Genomic DNA, 18,936 nt, shown 5'->3' with positions numbered 1-18,936 from the left:
CTATCGCCTGTGTTATTACCAGCACAGTTTCACAACACAATCTGTATCTCCAGCCGCTGAGGGAGAGGACAAGATGGGAGGCAACGTGACCGGGAAGCAGCAAGAGCATTCAGAGACAGGGCTTCCGCCCCTCTCGCATGGTTTACATGCTCACGCCAGGTTACTCATCCCGAGGGATCTTCCCCTGCTTTCTCTCCTGCTGCTTTGCCTCCTTCCACCCCTGCTCTTCCCACCACAGTGCGCAGGTCCTGCCAGATCTCCAAGCTGGGTGTAAATGAGCGTCTGCTGCGCTCCCCGTCCAGCCTCTCCCCTCGCCGCCTGCCTGGGGCTCTGAGGCTGGAAAGGATGATTAGCAAAGGTGTTAGAGGAGAATTAAATGGAGTATTCTGTGGTGCCTCCCTAAGCTGCTGAAGAGCCGATTAGCAGGAGGCATTGATCTCCTGGTTCAGAGATCTTCTAAAGAGTGAGGTGGAAAAATAATGGGAGAGAGGAGGGGGAAAGCTAATTAACACTTCCAGGGTAGCAAGCTCTCCATGTGGAGCTGATATTAATAGACATGATAGAAGGTGCCCTGGTCAGCAGAGTAAGAGGTGTTTGTTCACCCAGTGGGTGTCCATGGGCGGCGAGGGGGGAGGTGAGCAGGAAGGAGCTGGGGGACAGGACCAGCACAGAGGGAGGGGAGATGACAGCTAGCAGCAGGGCAGCCCGCCCCAGGCCACCGCTGTCCCCACTGGGTCAGGCCCGGACCGCAGCATCGCGCCGCAGGCTACTCTCGCACGGGTGCCTCTGGCTGCGGCTGCTGCCTTTGCTCCGGCTTTGTAAGATCGAAACACGAAGGGAAGCAGGAAGCTGAAGACACGCTCCCCGCATCCCAGCTAGTTATCCTGCCCCCCGGCTAGCAGCTATTTTGGGACGACATTAATGTTATGTTGGCTCACACACACACAGCGCTCTTTATAAACCCGCCATGTGGCCAGGGCTTCATCCCCGTGAAGAACAGGGAAATGATCCGAAAGCACAGGAAGCATTTCGGTGGCGCAGTGAAAATCACAGGAATAAACTTTCAGGGTCCATCAGGTAGTTTGATCTGTTTACATTTAATACTCCATTTCTCTACGCGTGCAAAGTGCAAGTCCCTAATCCCTGCTCAGTAATTACCAACATTAGAGGACCAGAGCACGGTCTTAACTATTCGCGCTAGCTAATGCATACACAACCACTTCCCTAACCCTCTCCACGCCACAACATTAAGGACAGGCAGATGACTTCAAGCTCTCTGTTTGCGATGATTGCCCTACAAAAACATCAGGGAAGGAGAAAGAGGTTGGTTGGGGGCAAAGGAGCATTTTATTTGATAAAATCATAAAGAGCAGTGCATTCTGCAGAGGAAGAATCTCGGAGACATAAATGTCAGGTTTATGAACAATTGAGCTGCTCTATGCTTGCCCGAAATTGCTCTTTAAGGTCAGCGCTGTAAGTGTTCCCTTGGGCAAACGGACTGCAGGACGAGTGCCGAGCGGAGAACGGCGGCTCTCCCGTCAGCAAAGCGGGACCGAGACACGGCCCCGGGGTGAGGAGCCACAGCTCTGAGGTGTGGCTGCCCACACGATCCCAGACATGCACAGGTACCACCTTTTGGGGAAAAGCCTTGGGAACAGAAAGAGCATCGCTGCCTCCAGCCCGCTGCCTGCCCAGCCCCGTGCTGGCCCTCTGGGAAAGCAACAACTCCGCTCTCAGAAATACAGATTTATCTGTGTGGCCACGGCACTTGGGCCGCTTGTGCCAAGATACTTCACTTTACCTAGGTCTCAAAGTGCATGGGATGCAGACATACCCTTCTCCCAACCGAGGGCTGGGGTCCCTCGTTGCCCTGAGAGCGGACCCTCTGTGGAAATGAGTCTCATTTTAGCAGCTGATGGACAGAAGGCTGGGAACCCACGAGGGAGCCAAGGGAAAGCCTCAGACTATTTGGAGAAGACAACGGGCTGAGCATACTCCAGGGGCACATAAATCTCGAGGAAAGACCAGGCAGATTCGGCTTATCCAGCTTAGCAAATGGGCTGTCTGAGGGCAGAGCGGCCAGAGGCAGCGGAGGGGTGAGCCATCAATAACGTCAAGAGGCTGCTTCAGACTGATCTGAGAATGAGAAGTCCTGGCAGGAGCCATAAATCCTCCAGTGCGCCCTCGGGTGCCAACAGGGTTCCCGCAACTTCGCAGCGACACACGCAGGGTCAACCGGCTTGCCCTAAACCAGGCATGGTGACAGGAGGGCTGAGCCCGTAGCCACAGACCCCAGGATGCCTCTGCTCCTCCTGCCTGCCCTCCAGGGAGGACACCCCACGAGGGGACCCACAGGGTGCTGGAAAGCGGCTCAGGGCATAAATCAGAGCAAGAAGGAGCTGGGGAACTGATCTTGCAAAGGTTACAGCAAACAGCCTTGATAGGAAGCAGGAAGGCTGATCGCTAACGCAAGTTGTTTTATATTCCTCTGGGTTGTTACGATGGGGCCTTGATGGGCCATATGGTCTTGTCTTGACCCTTAAATCATCTTATGCCCTTCTAACAGCAGCGATCGCTGTTGCTGGCTTCCACTCCTTGTTATTCTTGGCACTGGGAGGCCGGGATTGCGAGGCAGCTCAACCCCGTAATGAGATGCATCAGATGGAGACCATCTGGAAGGAGCATCCAACTTTAACCTTGAGGGCTACTTGGAAAAGGACCTTCAGCCAGCAAAAGCCGCCTTCCCGCCGACAAACAGCCCTCTCTCGAATGCTCCCTGCAACACGCCGGGGTCTTGGGAGCCATCAACCTCCGAAGAGCTCAGCACTAAGCCTCCCGCACTTGATGTCTACAGGACGGGTTGTCCATCTGCTCCCTGACAAGATACCATGTCCTCGCGTGGTGGGAAAGCAGTCGAGCGGGGCCAGAAAAGCAACTGCAGGCACTCGGGGGAAGCGGGGCAGCAGACATCCAGGCGGGTCACGGCCGGAATAAATCAATTATCCAATATTTCTCATCTGGAAAGGCAGGAGGGAACTTGGAGGAAGATCCAGCTCTGATCGGGGAGCTGCAGGGGACGGCTCCGTCCGCTGGCGTTTTGGACCTTCTTTGCCTTTCCCCTCACCTCTTGCTCCCAATTTCCATTCACTAATAGCCAATCCTTTGTATTTCCATACTCCCATCTATTTAAGGGCTCTCTGCGCATCTGATGCATATTGCTGACAAATCTTGCCCGGCCACCCCAAAGGAGATAAAATTTGCCGTTAGCGGAAAACTCATTTTCCAAATGACTCTGAGGCTTCTGTCTTTGTTTCCATCCCCATTAGGAAATAAACCCATAAAAATGGAAAAAATCTTCACACCAAAAATTTCTGAGACGAGCGAGAACCTGCTCTGGCAGGATCAAAACATTTCCCGTCAATGTGGTCTTGCTTCTCAGGGCGAAAAAGCAGGAGGGATTTGTGCCACTAGCCTTAGGACCCCAATTTCATGGAGCAAAGTTCCAAAGCACCTCTAAGCCTGCACTGAAAGCCTAGGAAAATTTGTTACGTCAACCATTTGCTTAAGTGCTTTTCTCAATTGTGCCTTTGTTCTTTCCATTTTTTAATTAAGACCGAAAGGCCGAGGCCGTAAAAAGAGGCATTGAGAAGCTGCATGCACGGGAAGAGGGAAAGTTCATTTGAATGGAAATTGAGAAGCCAAATCCTGGGAAAGGCTTTCAAAAGCCCACCTTAAACAATTTTCTTTGTTGCCCGGTGGGTTAAACACCTCATCGGAGCTGGGACATCTCTCTTGAAATGCCTCTGCAGATCTCCCCGAAGGCCATTCCCGATAGCGTGGCCGCACATGGGTGTTTTTTTTAGCAAGGAGCTTGTGCCAGGGCCGAACAGGAGTGGAACGCAAGAGGAGAGCGCAAGGGAGAGCCGTACATGCCACCGATGCATCCCCGACACCTTCGCTGCCTCTCAAGAAGCCAGGGCTTCGCTGACAAAGAAATCCTAACCAGCCTAAGTACATCCCCACGGCCTGACCCCAGACGCTGCTTGAAATTATTTGAGAAGGATCAGACAAATCGTTTCATATAAAACATCCCCCTGAGACACGCCAAGAAAAAAGATTCATTAAAAAAAATAATAAAAAAGAGCAGCACTTAGGCACAGAGAGGCCGTGATGGAAATAGCAACCCCAAAGGGCTTCAGGAGGACGAGCTTTTCTTCCCACCGAGGATGACCGGAGGGCACAGTGTGAGCTGTGCAGGCAGCTCTGCCGATGACAAATGTCACCGTCTCCGGGTGGAAGGATTTATTCCCAGCCACAGACCTCTGCTGTCCAGCCGGGCTGGCTAGCATGAATCATCCACGCATCCAATCTTAATTTAACATCTGTCCGTCCATCTCACCGAAGCGGATGCCAACGGATACCAAGGCCCTGGGGCAGGCTCGGGCTTGCCATCCGCACAACATCTCTAGGAGAAACCCAGCAGGCTCAGAGAAGGTCCTGAGAGGTAACGCTTCCCAGATCCTTCCCAAAACATCTACAAACTCTTAACTTCCCCAGCCGGGGTTGGACAGCAAGCAAGATGAAGGTGCTGCCAGATGACTTTGCTCCCACCCCTGGGGCTCACAGAACTATAATTTCCGATTTTGCCCTATATAAATCTACCAGACGCTGTGCCCGATGACCCAAGTTGGCTTCCTGGGGAAGGAAAAGCCTCTCCCTGCACAGCCGGCCAGCTCATAATTGTCCACTAAAGAAAATTTAAACCCTTCTCCAAAGCACCTAGTGCTGGTCAAGACCTCAAAAGAGGACACTGCACCCTCCACCATGGACACATGGCAGAGAAGCAATTCTGGCAAGAAGGGCTGATACTGCTTGCTAAGAGAGGGGCAAACGAGGACACACACACACAAAACAGGGACAAAAGCTGCAGCTTCGGAGCAAACCCCCCAACTCCTGACCCAGATTCGCCACTGCACAAAGTCACCTCTCGATGCTCTTCAGGCCAAAAACAGGTCAAGAACGGTTGCAAAGTTCCTCACACCTGTTGTATGGCCCCAAGAAGGCTCCCAGGGCAGTGCAAAGGGGCTGGGACTTCGCAACCTTTGCTGCTTGTGTTTCCCTTCCCGCTGTCAGCATCCCCATCCCCACGAGCCCTGTGCGGGATGAAGGTGTCTTCGACGAACGCGGGATGCAGTGCTGATAACACTGAGCCACACAGGGAGCGTGCGAGCCACCCCGCTGTGTTATTAATACATGAACTTTGCCACCGCCCTCCCACGCTGCCTGCTGATTTTTATTCCATATTGCATAATTAATCTGTCAACATTCTGTGACGAGGTATAAATATTAATAATACGATCACACAGTTGGCTGTTCCTTTTAAAATTCAAACTCTGCGAAGATAAATCACACACTTAATCTTAGCAAGCTTTGAAGAGTGTATTAAAAAGGCAGAAAAAAATAATAATAAAAAAAAGGATACGTTTGATTTTGCAACAGGATTGCCTGCTTTTACCTTGATTTGCCCTCCCTTTATCTCTGCCTCTCCCCTTCGTGCTCTGCCCCGCAGATGCGAGTGCGATAGTAGCATTTGCTCAAATGTTTGGCTGCGCTGACATTGTGGGAGCGATAGTGGGGAGAGGTAGCGGGTGAAATGCAACCGGCGTGCAAGGTCTCCCTCCCCAACCAAAGTTAGGACCAAAGCAAGGGGCTGTGCGGCGGGACACCAGCTGCGCCCAGGGGAGAGGGTCCTTTGCTGCGTTAGGTCCTCCCAATAGCCCTGCACAGATTCGGCTGGGAAAAAAGCCAGAAAGGGCTTTAAAAATCCCATCAAACAACGTCTGAAGGGTAAAGAATGGGGGGAAGAGCACAACCCCACAGAGATTTGCAGCTGCTTTCAGTGCCACCCCAAAGACCAGAGCTGGACGTTAAAGTTGCGGTAATCAGCTGAGCCTACGGGACTGGGAAGCTCAAAGCACCACCAACTTCACAAATGCCTTTAAAAACACAACTTGAGAGGCCCCGATGCAGCTCGGCACTTTGAAAAGTGCCAATCTTGGAACACACAAGATGTCCAAGGTAGCACACAACTTCACAAATGCCTTTAAAAACACAACTCGAGAGGCCCTGATGCAGCTCGGCACTTTGAAAAGTCCCAATCTTAGAACACACAAGATGTCCAAGGTAGCACGTACAGTTTCTGAGCACTTTGCCATGCGTGCGTCTTCACAGACCCTACCTTAGACGGAAGGATGCTGAGTCTCCTGCCTGAAGAAAGCCAGCGGTACAGTTTGCAACCGAGGTCTCTGAGATGGCCCTCTGAACGAGCATCTACCAGTGCCTCGGTGGCTCCCCAGCCCCAGCTCTGGCTGGTAAGCTCTGTATACAGAAAGCTCCCCCTAAGCCTTTGCAGGAGCAACTTTCCTGTTCATTCTGGGCTGCAAGACCTCAGTAACGTTCGCCACTCACCCTGCCCAGGGCTCGCCACCCCAAGACTTCTGCTCCATGCTACTTTCCACATATTATTCATCCCCAGGTGAGATGTTGCCTCTTCCAGAGCTTTTTCTTCTCCCTCAGACAAAAAAAGTGCTCTCTGCCCATAATGTACGTAAAACCTCGTGAGCCATGGGGGCTCCTTTCTTCTCTGTACCCATTTTGTCCCAGCTCAGGTGCTCTATCTAACCCTGCTTTTGTTTCTAAAAGAGGAGGACAGGCAGGAAAAAATCATAGTACCCACCCGCCTCTGCAATACAAATATAACGCGAAGCGATAGCAAACTCTCCCCTCAACACTCTAGTCACTTTGTTTTACAGAGTACTGAAATGAAAGGGATACTTTAGATTAAAAGATTTGTTTAATGGTCTGATTAATTCATTCCAAACAGAGAGAGACTGTTCTGAGGATCTCTGTTAGCTCTTAACCTTTCCAGCTTGGGGTTTTTTTGTGTATAAGCAAGGATGTGTTTTTAATTTAATATTCAGCGCCTGCTGCGCTCTCTCTGGGTTGGATCACATGGCTTTTCTTCTTCACATGGAGAGGGGACCAAATGCTTCTTAAAATAAACAGAGAGAAGCTGGTAAACAAGGAGGGCGAAAGTGGGAGGGCTCACCTGAGGTCCCACACGCGCCACGGGCAATTACCCCATTCACCCTGGTTCAGTTCACAAAATTAATTGGCACTGAACACTGCTGGTCCATATTATTTATGAGCTAATGAGCAGGAGAAGCTGCAACTCCAAAGGCAAGCGCGCCAGGTGGCCAGAGGCAAGTCTCCAGCCCCTGGGGAGGGAGAGGACCCCAACCCCGTGATCCCAACGAGACGCCTCGCAGAGCCAGGAACGGGGCTGGGACTTTGAGCGTGGAGGTTTTGGGGAGGAGAGCTCGCCTGCAGGGACGGCAAGGCACGAGGAGAAGCTGTGATATTGCTCCTAGGTTTTTGGAGACCTGGATCAAAGAGCAAGGGGTCTGGTCGGTGCCCCATGCCCGGTCTTCACGGGCTCTGTATAGCAGCTACGCCTGCACCCTGCAGGACACATACATGGTCCTTGGGCCACCGCAGTGCCCATGTGCCCTTAAGTGCACGCAGGGCAGCATGGCCAGGATGCTGTCATTCATACAAGCAATAGGGTCCTGCTGCCCTCAGCTGCACTAATGCCCCTGGTACCTTCTGCTCCTCCAAGGAGACCTGAGGAACGACCAACATCAGGCATGGGCACACACCATGGCAAGACAGATGGTTTCCAGGATCGGCACACAGGCTAGACGTGATGGAGGTTCAGCTACCGGTTAGCAAAGGACATCTCTCTAATGGCTGTCACTGTCATGCTGAAATTCAGGGAGGCCTATCACGTCATACTGTCTCCTGCAGGCTTTGAACTGTTTCCCTTCCCCTCTCTTCTCTCAAGCTATGAAGAACAGATTCCTCCTCCGATTGAAACATAAGGCCACTTTGTCAGGAGGAGAAGGGACAGTGACAAACAGGTGCATTAGCACGGCGGGCGAGCGTGAAGTGCTCGCACCAAGCTCTGGATCAGACAAACGCAACGTCTTGCCCTCGCTGCTGCTGCCCCCGTCCCTGGCTGGCCGACCACCCCGCAGCCCCAGGCTCGGGTACATGCAGTGTGGCATCACCCCTGGGGAAAAGCAAGCTCAGCAGAGCAACGGGGAGATGATCGCCAGGCACTGCTCAAGCAGCAGGCTGGGAGAAGATGAAGAGGCATTTAATTTCCGTCTGACGTGCTATCACTTACACAAGATCACAGCTTCTGCTCTTGCTTTCACTCGTCCCCCTCCTCTAGGACTGCGGAGAAATATCACCACTCGCTTCAAGTGAGGCAGAAAGTTCAGCCATGGCATCTGCTAAGAGTGCTCCACGTCTAGTGCTCATCTCTTACGCGAGCCTCTAACCATGGGCTGCTCCGTGCCTCGCCACCTCCCCAGCCGGAGAGGCGGCTCTCTGCTCCTGTACGACGGGACCGTAACAGGTTCACGCCTGGGGGACAGCGAGCGAGGGGTAATTAGAGGCTCCGTTAACGCAAAAGGGGATGATTTTGGGTTGCATGGACAACCTTCGACCTTGCAGGTCGGGAGTGCTCAGCTTGGCAATGCCGCCCCTCTTTCAGCCCAGGCATTTGCTCAGAGCTCCCTTGAATGCAGTGTTATTGCCATGTCCAGCCTACTATGCATGCGGCAATTAATTTCGTCTAATTGGTCTACCTTTGCCTGTTTAACTGATAGTACACCAGTCCAGACGCTACGTTATTCCCCCCATACCAATTCTGACATCCACAAATGAAACAAAAGCCAAAAAATCAGCTGCCCCGCCGAAAATCGTTTTACTTTATTCATCTGTTTATTATTTTTCGCCCCATACGCTCACAATTTTTTTTTTTCTTCCCCATTTTGCTGGTTAACAAGAGGGGGGAGGGGGAAATCATATTCTAGAGTTTTTTGCTTCTATATGCTTTTTTCCCTTTTTTTAGCACAGAACAGATGTTTCGCGTGTCAGTGTCTCCTTGACAAAGGCGGCCTTTTTCTGTTGGGGAAAAGATGCTCCAAAGGAAATTTTCCTCCAAGCTCTAGTCCCAAATTTCTTCAGTTTTCCCACGGCTCTTCCTGTGCCTCCAGCTAGAGCACAAGAGAGAGCGTGTCCTCCGGGCTATCCCAGCACACCGGTCTGTCTCGAGCAGTCACCCAGCCTTGCACATTGCCTTCAGGGCGGTTTCTACAAAAATGGCACAATAATGGAAACTGCCATTAATGGGAGTGAATAACTTTCATTAATTTCAACTGTAACTGTTGTGTAAGGTAAAAGGAGTCCACAATTAAAGACATAATGCGGCGTTAGACCTACAGGAGGATATAACTCCACTAAAACCCTACGGACGAAACTGCCTTTAGACTCCACTGAAGGCACAAACCTCACTAGCTGGCCATTATCGCCCTGACGCAGGGCAAGGAGAAAGGAGGTCCCTTCAGCCATCACTTCAAAGAAGTATCGCACTTAAAACAGCGCAAGCCCAGGACTCGGTGCCAGGACATCTGGTTACTTTTTGGCTCACCGTACCTACCGTGCTTGTTTTCTCCCCGTGCCTCAATTGACTGGTATGAAAAATGGGGATGATAATAGCCAGCTAACGGTGGCAATCTTTGAAATATTAGCTCTGCTAAAACAGGTGAGCTGTCTCAGCTTACAGAAGCGACCCTGACAGCATTGCCAGAGACTGATTTTATTTTTTTTTTTTTTTCCTGGCCTCAACAATAAATCACCAGCTCATCTCTGCTCTGTGATAGTCAGGGAATCGGGGTAGTGGTCAACTAGCCATGCTTTGGCAAATCCCCCCGCAAGCATGAATTACTGACTACTGCGGCACTGGGAGAGGGAGGAGAGGACTGGGGCTCGCTCTGCCTCTTTCTCCAGCTTCCCTATATGAGGACGACCATACGCTTGAAGAGAAAAGCAAATAAACCTCTCGCTGCAGATAAAGACCAAAGGAGCACACCTCGCGTGTATGAGGGGGCTTCAAAACTCCAGAGTCTGTTCTTGCTCGAGCCAGTAGCAGAAACCGGTTTCACAAGTATGAAACTATGGCTAGGACTATGCGTTTGGCCAAGAGTCCCAGGCGTGAAACCCCGGGAGCATTTTCACACCATTGCCTTGAATGGAGCAATCCCCAGCTCCCCGTTCCCCGGCACATCCCCGCCTCACTCCGTGCCCAAAACCCAACGCTTTGGAGCCGCGTCTCCACTGGAGCTGCTGCGATCGGTGCTGGCACCAACCCCTTCCGCAGGACGAGATAATGTGCATTATTTGCTAAAATAAGTTTGACATTAATTAGCAGGAATCTCGCTGGCAAAGACTCACACTGCGCAGCAGATGTGGTGCGGGCTCACAGCTCCTTCCCTCCCTGCCGGGTGGATGGGGGGGAAGAGCTGGAGTCGCGGAGTTTGTGTAACGCGTCCAGGAAGACTGCGTCAAGAGGGACTGTCACCACTGGTGCCAAGCCGAGACGTCCTCCCAGCAGCAGGCGGGATGCGTTTTAAAAGAGACAGGCTGGGAAAGAGACAAGCGTCACCCGTGATAGACAAGGCAAAGGCAGGGGATGGCTGGCACGGGGGATCTCTGCTCTCTCTGGGAAATGCCGGCTTGGGACATGGTCATTTGCCTTCCTCCAGAAAGTGGGTAGTGAGTGATCGAAGCACTCATCTGAAAGCGCTTGTTCTCTCCAGAACATCAGCTTCAGATTCAAGCCAGGCAGCTCAATTCCTCATCCTCTGTGCTCGATAAACCCTGGTCCATAAAATTTATTGCATGCTTCTAGATGACAACTGCAGGAAAAAACCCCCGATGCTGGAGTCGCGTCTCATGTAGACAGCCTTTACAGATGGCATTGCCACGGCTGATTTACATGAGACAAGAGGCAGGCCAAACCTGAGCACCGTGAAAAATCCCATACCTGGGCGTGAAGAAACCCCTTCCTCTCCATGGCCCCATCTTGCTTGCACGCTCGTTTGTGACAAGTGCCCTACTCCAAAGGTCAGCTACAGCGTCCTGGTGAAAGCTACAGCGCATCCAGGGACTCTGGAGCACTGGAGCTCGCTCGCAGCCACCCGCACCACCTGTACATCACTACGTAACCCACGTCCACCCGTCCGTCCGCGTGAATCATACATAACAGACACGGCACAGGGCAGCCGGAGGACAGCAATGGCAAGAAACCTCTCTCTGAGCCCAGGAACACTGCTGTAGGATCTGCTGCTACCTTTCCTATATTGACCATGAAAAGGAGTTCAGGTCTCCTGCATTACACACTTAGCAAAGACAAAAGAGTGGACGGTCAGCCCCGGGGAAAGTGCGTGCTCTCTCCACGGCTGAGGAAGGGGAGGAAAGAGAGATGCTGCTCATGGGAGGAGACAGAATAAAACCGAGCATCCCCCAACCCTGAGAAAAGGGCAAGGGCTCAAGACGACCGGGATGTCTGCAGCACAGGACGAGGCATGGACAGGTCTAGAGCGCCTGGGGGAGCAGGGTGCAAAACCGTAACGGTTGTGGAAGGTCAGCACTGAAGGATGCAGGACCGATGTACTGGGAGACGCGGTCCCTCCCCTCTCATCTGCACCAAACTCACTGCGGCCACAGAAGTGAGGGCCATATGAGCAGAGCGACGTCTCTGCCACACTCCGTCCTCTCCTGAAAGCTTGTTAACTAACAACAGGGGCGAAACACTGCAACATCAAAGTTCAAAGCAGGTAAGGATGCAAATCATGAGCTGACCACAAAGCAGCCTCCGGCAGGCTGGCTGGGAGTTGGGGTGGTGGTGGCCTCCCGAATCCATCCTCACCCTTTCCTTCTCCATGGCAGAGGGGCTCAGGGGCTGGGAGAGAGGGTAGGCAGAAGGAGGAGGGGGAAAAAAGGAAGAAATCCAGAACAAGGCACGCCACGGTGAATGGGGTGTAAAGAGGTCTGAAGGAGCCATGTTTGTCACATTAAATTGAGTGAAAGGCAGGCGCGGGCGCTTCCCTGCCTGTCAAGTGCGTTTGTCTCTGGTCCCAGGAATTTTCATTATTCATTATTCGCCCGGCGTGGACAGCAACAGGAGCGCGAGGCTCTGTCTAATACTCACCTGATAATGTATTTCTGATAAGCATGACGGAGCCAACGCTACCGACCGGATTCACATTTCCAGCGGATAAAGTATCATTTACAGGAGGCAGGCACCGCGAATTTAGATTGGGGAGATAAGGGGAGGTGCGGGCCGACGGGTCCCAAGGGCGCAAGGGAAGAGCAGTGACATGGTCTGGGGACAGAGACGACATCCACGCCGCTGCCTTGCCATCCAGTGGCAAGGATGCACACGTGTAATTATATTACATGCAACCCAACTGAGGACAAATCGGCAGCAAAGACACAGGAAGAGTCTTGGGTTCACTCTTGTCCATCCAACCTTGGTCTCCCCTCTATGGTACGGAGTTCAAAACAGCAGAGGCCAAAAAAACCACCCCCAAGACACAATTCAGAGCTCCAGAAGTGCATCGTGCTTGGAGAGAGAGCTAATTCAGCGGCTGCCTAGGGTCCATGTCCACTAGCAATTACCGTGCCTTGGATAAACCTCATTGACTCCAATACTACTGCGGTACAAAGCCACAGCAATGGGCCATTAATATTTATCAGGCTTCATACGAGGAAAAACGGCTTGTATGATATGTTCTGTGTAATTTATGTCATGTATTTTAACAGTGGGTCATGGCAGAAGCCAGATAACAATAACCTTGTCAACTAGCAGGATTTATAGCCTGGTTAAGATACATATAAAGGTACCCCTATTATTGCAACCTGTAAGTATTTCAAGTGTGAAATACTTTCAAGTCTAAAGAAGAGGTATAGGTGCCAGAGGGCTAAAACTATGGCTATTTGAGAGAGGGAGAGAGAATTTAGGTCAAGTATAAATATGGAAAAAGTTCTTGATGCCAAGTTCTACAGGGCTGTGCAACCGCCTCCCAGGAGGAAAGAGGAGATGCTCCATTGTTTTCAACATTTCAAACTGGATGGAGGACTAAATATTAGACATGGTAGAGAGGAGCTTAAACGCTAGCAAGGGGATAGACTAAAATACAACCCTGCTATGAAAAGTGGCAACGGGAAGATGACACCGCCTTTCCACCCTATTCCACAAAGCAGCTCCCCCATACGTATTCGGAGCCGGATCTGCTGATTTTGGGTGACGCAGACAAGCTTGTAATGCTTTCTGCTCCTGTCAGCCCCGCAGAGCCGATGCAGCCAGGAAGGAGGGAGCCGGAGCCTCCCCTGACTGCCGCATGATGAATGGCGTTATTGCCATCCGGAGTACCGGCTCTGCAATCCCGCAAGAGACAAGGAGGCTGCGTGGGTATGGACGAGGACAGTATTTCAGCTGGAAGAGCCCAGCTTGACTTTTAGACCCCAGCCTGGGCTGGTAGAAAACCTTTTTTTCCTCTTCAAGAGCTGAAACGCAAACATGCTAAGGCTCCGGGACGACAGCGCGTGAATATTGGACTCGGTCTTCCTGGCAGATGGGGAACACGCTTATAGAGCCCAAGATTCAGTTGCTAACAACGTCGATCATGACAACAAGACACGTCAGCACATCGGGTCTCAGCCTGAAGCCAAGAGATACACGTGGATTTACCCACGCCGAGGCTCTAGCCTTTCTGCGCCTATCGCCTAATGACCATTTTGGATCTGGGATCTCCGTGCAAATGCCAAGGACCAGCTTCTCCAGGAAAAGGGGAGATGAAGACTATCTGGTCCCAGAAGACAAGAGCATCTCTGCAGTCTCTCAGAGCTCACAGCAGCTGGAGGGCAGCGGGAGAAGCACAACGTAACTCCCTCCGCGCAGCAATCATAACTTTGCAACAGCAGCTCTTTAACAGCTTCCCTCACTAACAAGCTGCTCTTGTTTTCATGTTTTGGAATGGCTTAATCCTGTATATGAAAACATCCGCAACAAGCAAGTGCATTAAACTGTGACAGCTTTTCACTGACCTAAGCAATTGCATTGTGAGAACGCCATTAGCGTCTCTCTCTTCTTCATCTAATCCCCCCATCCCCTCCCTCCGCCTTTTCCCCGGCCAGTAAGAGCTATGCTCAATACCACTATTAAATTACCCTTAGAAATACGCTCCTCAAAGAAAATCAATGCACATGTGTTTTAACACTTGTCACAAATAGATCAACTGGGCAATCAAACATATATTATTCCACCCGAGGTTTAAATAAATAAAAGGGCCACATGTTGATGGCGTGCTCCCCCGGCTAGTGCACCTCCTGGGCTGCCGCAGTGGCCCAATGCTGCTCTCTGCTCCACCTAGATCTGTTCTCACAGTGATGTTGCATGTACAGCGCTGCTATGAAAAAGGCACAAGGGGGAAGGGTCGAGCCCCAGCGCACCAATGCTCATTGCACCTGGTTTTGCAATGATGCTAACGTACAGCCCGTGAGGTTTGGGAGCGTGCAATGGCCTGGCACCGGCACAGGCAGCAGTCCCCGGTTGCAGCATCAGGCTGTTGCACGGGCCTCACTTGGCTTGTTTTTCAAACCCTTCTCCCCGTTCCCTTCCTGACGCTATTACTTACCGCTCCTGGTGGCAGTGGGACAATTCTCCCCGGGAGCACGTCTCGGTGTCTCTATATAAAGGGCCATTGCTGATGGTTTTGTATGGGGAACATGCACACAAGTCTAAAGTGCCTGATAAATACATCGTGAGCCTTGAAATCTATTCCTACTGTGAAGACGTTGCTGTGACTATTTTTACTTCAACATCATTTTCTCTCTCCCCCCCCCCTTCCTCTTTTTTCCTTGGTCAAATTGGGACAGAGAGGGATTTCTTGCCGACTAATTAAAGCCCCACATGTTAATGAACTCCCAACACTTCACTGCCTCAGAGTGTCTGCAGCCCCACAGGAAATTAATAAGAGCTTTAATCACGAAGAGACTTGGAAGGTCAGTGCCTGCTATGGGTCTCCAAACACAGAAGGCAACAGAATCATGTCATATTTTAAAAACACCCTGCTGAGAAGCCATGGGGCTGAGGACAGAGGCAAAATAACAGGCAGAAAATGAGAGGTGCGGCTGCCGTCACGGGGCGAGGGAAAAGCAGGACAGGGGAGGCTGTAATCACACGCTCTGCCTTTGTCTTCTATTTAATCTGCCCTACCTTTGTTATTTCTTTTTTTCCCAGTGCAAGGCCAGATTACACGTGATCGATCTGCTTGAGAGTAACCCTTTACCAACCTACCTGACGGCTCATCTCGTGACCTTCCTCTCCATCTCCTTGCTAAACGAGCTCTCCCCAGTTTTCCCTTCCCGGCTATTTGCGTGCATCTTCCTAAAGCTCCTTTCAAGATATTAGGAGGTACGTGGATAAGTTAATATTGTAAGTAGACGCTCCAGATGGACCGATTACTGAATTAATCCGTAACACCTACCTGGCTACAGCAGCTAGTTATTTACAGCAGTCACCAAAGCATACACAATCTATTCATTCCTCAGCGCAGTATCAGGGCGCAGCACTGCAAGCACCAGCTCCGCGATGTATTTTTAGCCCAGCCCGGGTGAAACTCCAGTGCTTGGACTTCAGCTCGAGGAGCATCTCCAAGTAGAGACACAAACTCAGAAAGATAGCTTGGAGCGAGTGCTTCTGGGACCAGACAGCACGGCCCCAGTTAGCAAATGGACTGGGGTGATGTTTCCACATGCCTATTCCTGGTACAACCCTCAGCCCATCAAGGGTTTTACTATCCACTCCAACAGGAGCACCTAGGGAAACTACCTGTAGGTCACAGCTATGAATCCAGACCTGGTCTGGACACAGAAAGTTGTCCACAGTACAGAAGACAACAGACTGGTGTTCAACACACAAGTCAGGAAAGCCTCAGCCTTCCCAACCCGGCCAGCCAAACCAAGCTGAAGCCCTTTGACTGTTCGCTTGAGGACCCTCAAAGGGAACATGCACCAGAAAAACATTACTGTGCCTGAACCTCGCATCTGCATGCAGCTCCTCCTCACCTTTCCAAACCCCTCCGAGAGGCTCCAGCAGCTCTTTCCTCTCCTCCCGCTCTCCCCAATTTTTCTGACCTCTGAACCTCCAATGATGTGACTTCCTACCTGATTGATTGTAAAAGCTTCAGCTACTCTAATCACAGATCAATGGCCCGCTCCGTGGAGAGAAAATCATCCTCAGTAGCGTTTATCATCCCTGCAAACTTCTGCCGTCCTCCTCTTGCTCCTCTACCCCTTTAACCCCTCGCTGCCTGCAGTCTCCAGTTGCTCTCGCATTGGGCGCTCCACGCGACAGGCTGAGGAGGGAAGCAATTCCCGCAGGGCGTGCAAGCGACTGCTCCCAGCACCCTCACCAGAACACCAACTTCTGGTCTTGCCTTTTGCCCCTCGTCTCCCCCGACCTCCACAAGCTGGCTGCAATCCCAATACCAAGAAGGAATGAGGCCAGAAATGAGTTCAAGCAGAAACCAAACTTCCCTGCAAGTTGGAAGGAGGCCCGGAGGAGCAGGAAATTTGGCCACCCAAAGCGAGCATCCAGACATAAGGGCTGAGTCTGGCTCAGCCATGGGCCAAAATGAGCTCCTGCAAGGCTCATACCCAAAAGTGAGGGATCAGACCTAACACATCGCTGTTCCAGCCCATCTCCAGAGCATGTTCAAAGAGCTTTATGCTCCAGAGGCCTTTCCATCTTTAGGTTTACAAGCTAAATCCCAAGAGGGAGGAAGCCCCCAGCACTAGTGCCAAGGCTCAAACAAAGGCTTGGCGATGCATAGCCCAGGAGAAAACCCAGGGTTACAACGGCATCAGATACACACTTCAGACACCCTCCTGCTTGCAGGCACACAGCAAACACTTCTTCCCTCGAGTTCAAAGACTCTTCCCTTTGGGCAAGTTATAATTGAGCACCGTGACGTTACCCGCGCCGGCCGCTCTCAAAGACACGGTGCCGGACGACACCCATCATCGCTCCCGTTTCTCTCCGGCAATTCCTCGGCCTCATTTTGACTTGTGGTTCCTTATTCCCTCTTGGGATTTGGCCCCATCTACAGAGATAATTGGAAACACAGCCTTTGCATCCTCCTCCTGTCAGGAGCCAGCTGTCTGATGCTTTAAAGGCAATCTCCCTGTTTTCCTCCCCCCTGCTCCCCATGACAGCCTCTGCTGAGATCCTGGCGAGACGAACACCATGGGGAGTGGGAGGAAACAGCCCCGCTCCTTTCCCAAATAACTCGTCCTCTGCAGGCCAGCCTCAGCTTCCCCTTTAATTTCCAGCCAGATTTCATCTGGCAGCACTTTAGAAAGCGGTATGAGAAATCACCATCGGAGCGATAATACGATTATAGTCCCTCAACGGCCATAGCTGAGGATGCAATAACTGCACCCGTCGCTCACCTCTGGCTTTGGCCTCGCCACAACCCATCCTCCTCCAAGCGTCCCCCATCCCCACACTGCCCGCTGCCCCCCAATCCCCACTCTTGCTATCATTTTATTATATTTTATTATACGCTGGCCGCACCAGGAGAGGGAAGGAGCACCCAAACCCATGGGAGATGCAGACAGCAAACTTTCCTGGTGAGAGCCGGTCCGCCCACAGCGAGCATCCCTCCCTCCCTCCCTGCAAGAGGGGATGTCTTCCCTTTGCCAGCACCAACATTGACCTCCTGAAGAACTGGGATATATATACACACACACACACACACAAATACATATATATATATATGTATATAAAAAGAAGAACGACCCGCTTAATGAGCTCTGATACCCTCCTTGTAAAGAGTGGGAAATTATCTGCGAGTCTAGGAATATCTTCATTAAAAATGCATTTAGCTGTGGAGCGCTCCGAAAGAGAGACCTGTAATACATGAAAGATTAGCCCCAGATTGCTGATTGGGCTCTTTCACATCGTTATGGTAATTAGGCTCGCACAGGCTGTTGTGCTGACTCCGACACTTTGCCGGGCTTGCCTTTGTCTGGGATTTAAGGTGGATTTTCGCCTGGCTCCTCACCCCTTCTCCCTCCCCACCAATTCCTCCCTTTCCGCTTGTCTCGGCCCCTGGCCGAGGAGCGGGCACTACCTCGGCTCATCAATATGCAAAGTGCCGCGATCCGATTCACCCGCGCTCCCCAGCTGCCTCTGCCAACCCCGGCCCTGCCTCGCACGGAGCAGAGAGACAAAATTAATGGCAATTACGAGGTGTGAGTGGATATTACAGCTCTCAATCTGATTGCCACTGAAACCAAATAAAAATGCAACTTAATCAGCCGATTATTAAAGCAGGGAATAAACAAACGGCGATGCGCCCTTGTCCTTCCTAACGCGCTGCCCTGCTCCCCTGCCTGCGGACTGGGGGGAGCCCGGCTGGGTCATGCCTCCGGCAGACAAACCTTGCTCCAGTCTGGTTGGGGTTGGGATTTTTTTTGCCCCCCCCGTCACTTGAAAGGGAAATCCTGCTCAGCCCACCAGCCTGCGAAGATGGAGGGAGAAAGGCGTGCTTCAGACGAGGCGTGAGGGGAAGGAAAACGCTCAGAAGGTTTCCAGGGAGGACCATGGCTAACGATTGCGGTTTTCAACAAGTCTCATGGCTCACCCCTTGTTGTGAAGTACTGCTTTAGCTTTCCTGAGCTGCTGAACCCCGTCCACGGCGCACACGGCTGCAGACCTCCTCTGAACCGCAGCAGAAATGCTACGGGAAGGCATGCAGCTGCCTGCGAGCCACTTGTTTAACCTCGACAAGGAGAAAGGACCATTTCGTGGCACGTAACCTGCGAGGCAGTGAAGCCGGGAGCCTGCTGTAACGCTGCTCAGGCGTCACTGCATCTTAATCCCCTGAGCTACAGCAAACAGCAAAATAACCTCTCCCTTTGGTCTTAACTCAGGATCCCACAGGCAACAAGGTCCTT

Source organism: Aptenodytes forsteri, unplaced genomic scaffold (assembly GCF_000699145.1).
Source record: "Aptenodytes forsteri isolate BGI_AS27 unplaced genomic scaffold, ASM69914v1 Scaffold324, whole genome shotgun sequence".
Classification (NCBI taxonomy): domain Eukaryota; kingdom Metazoa; phylum Chordata; class Aves; order Sphenisciformes; family Spheniscidae; genus Aptenodytes; species Aptenodytes forsteri.
The sequence above is the reverse complement of the archived record's forward strand: the minus strand, read 5'-3'. Positions refer to the sequence as shown.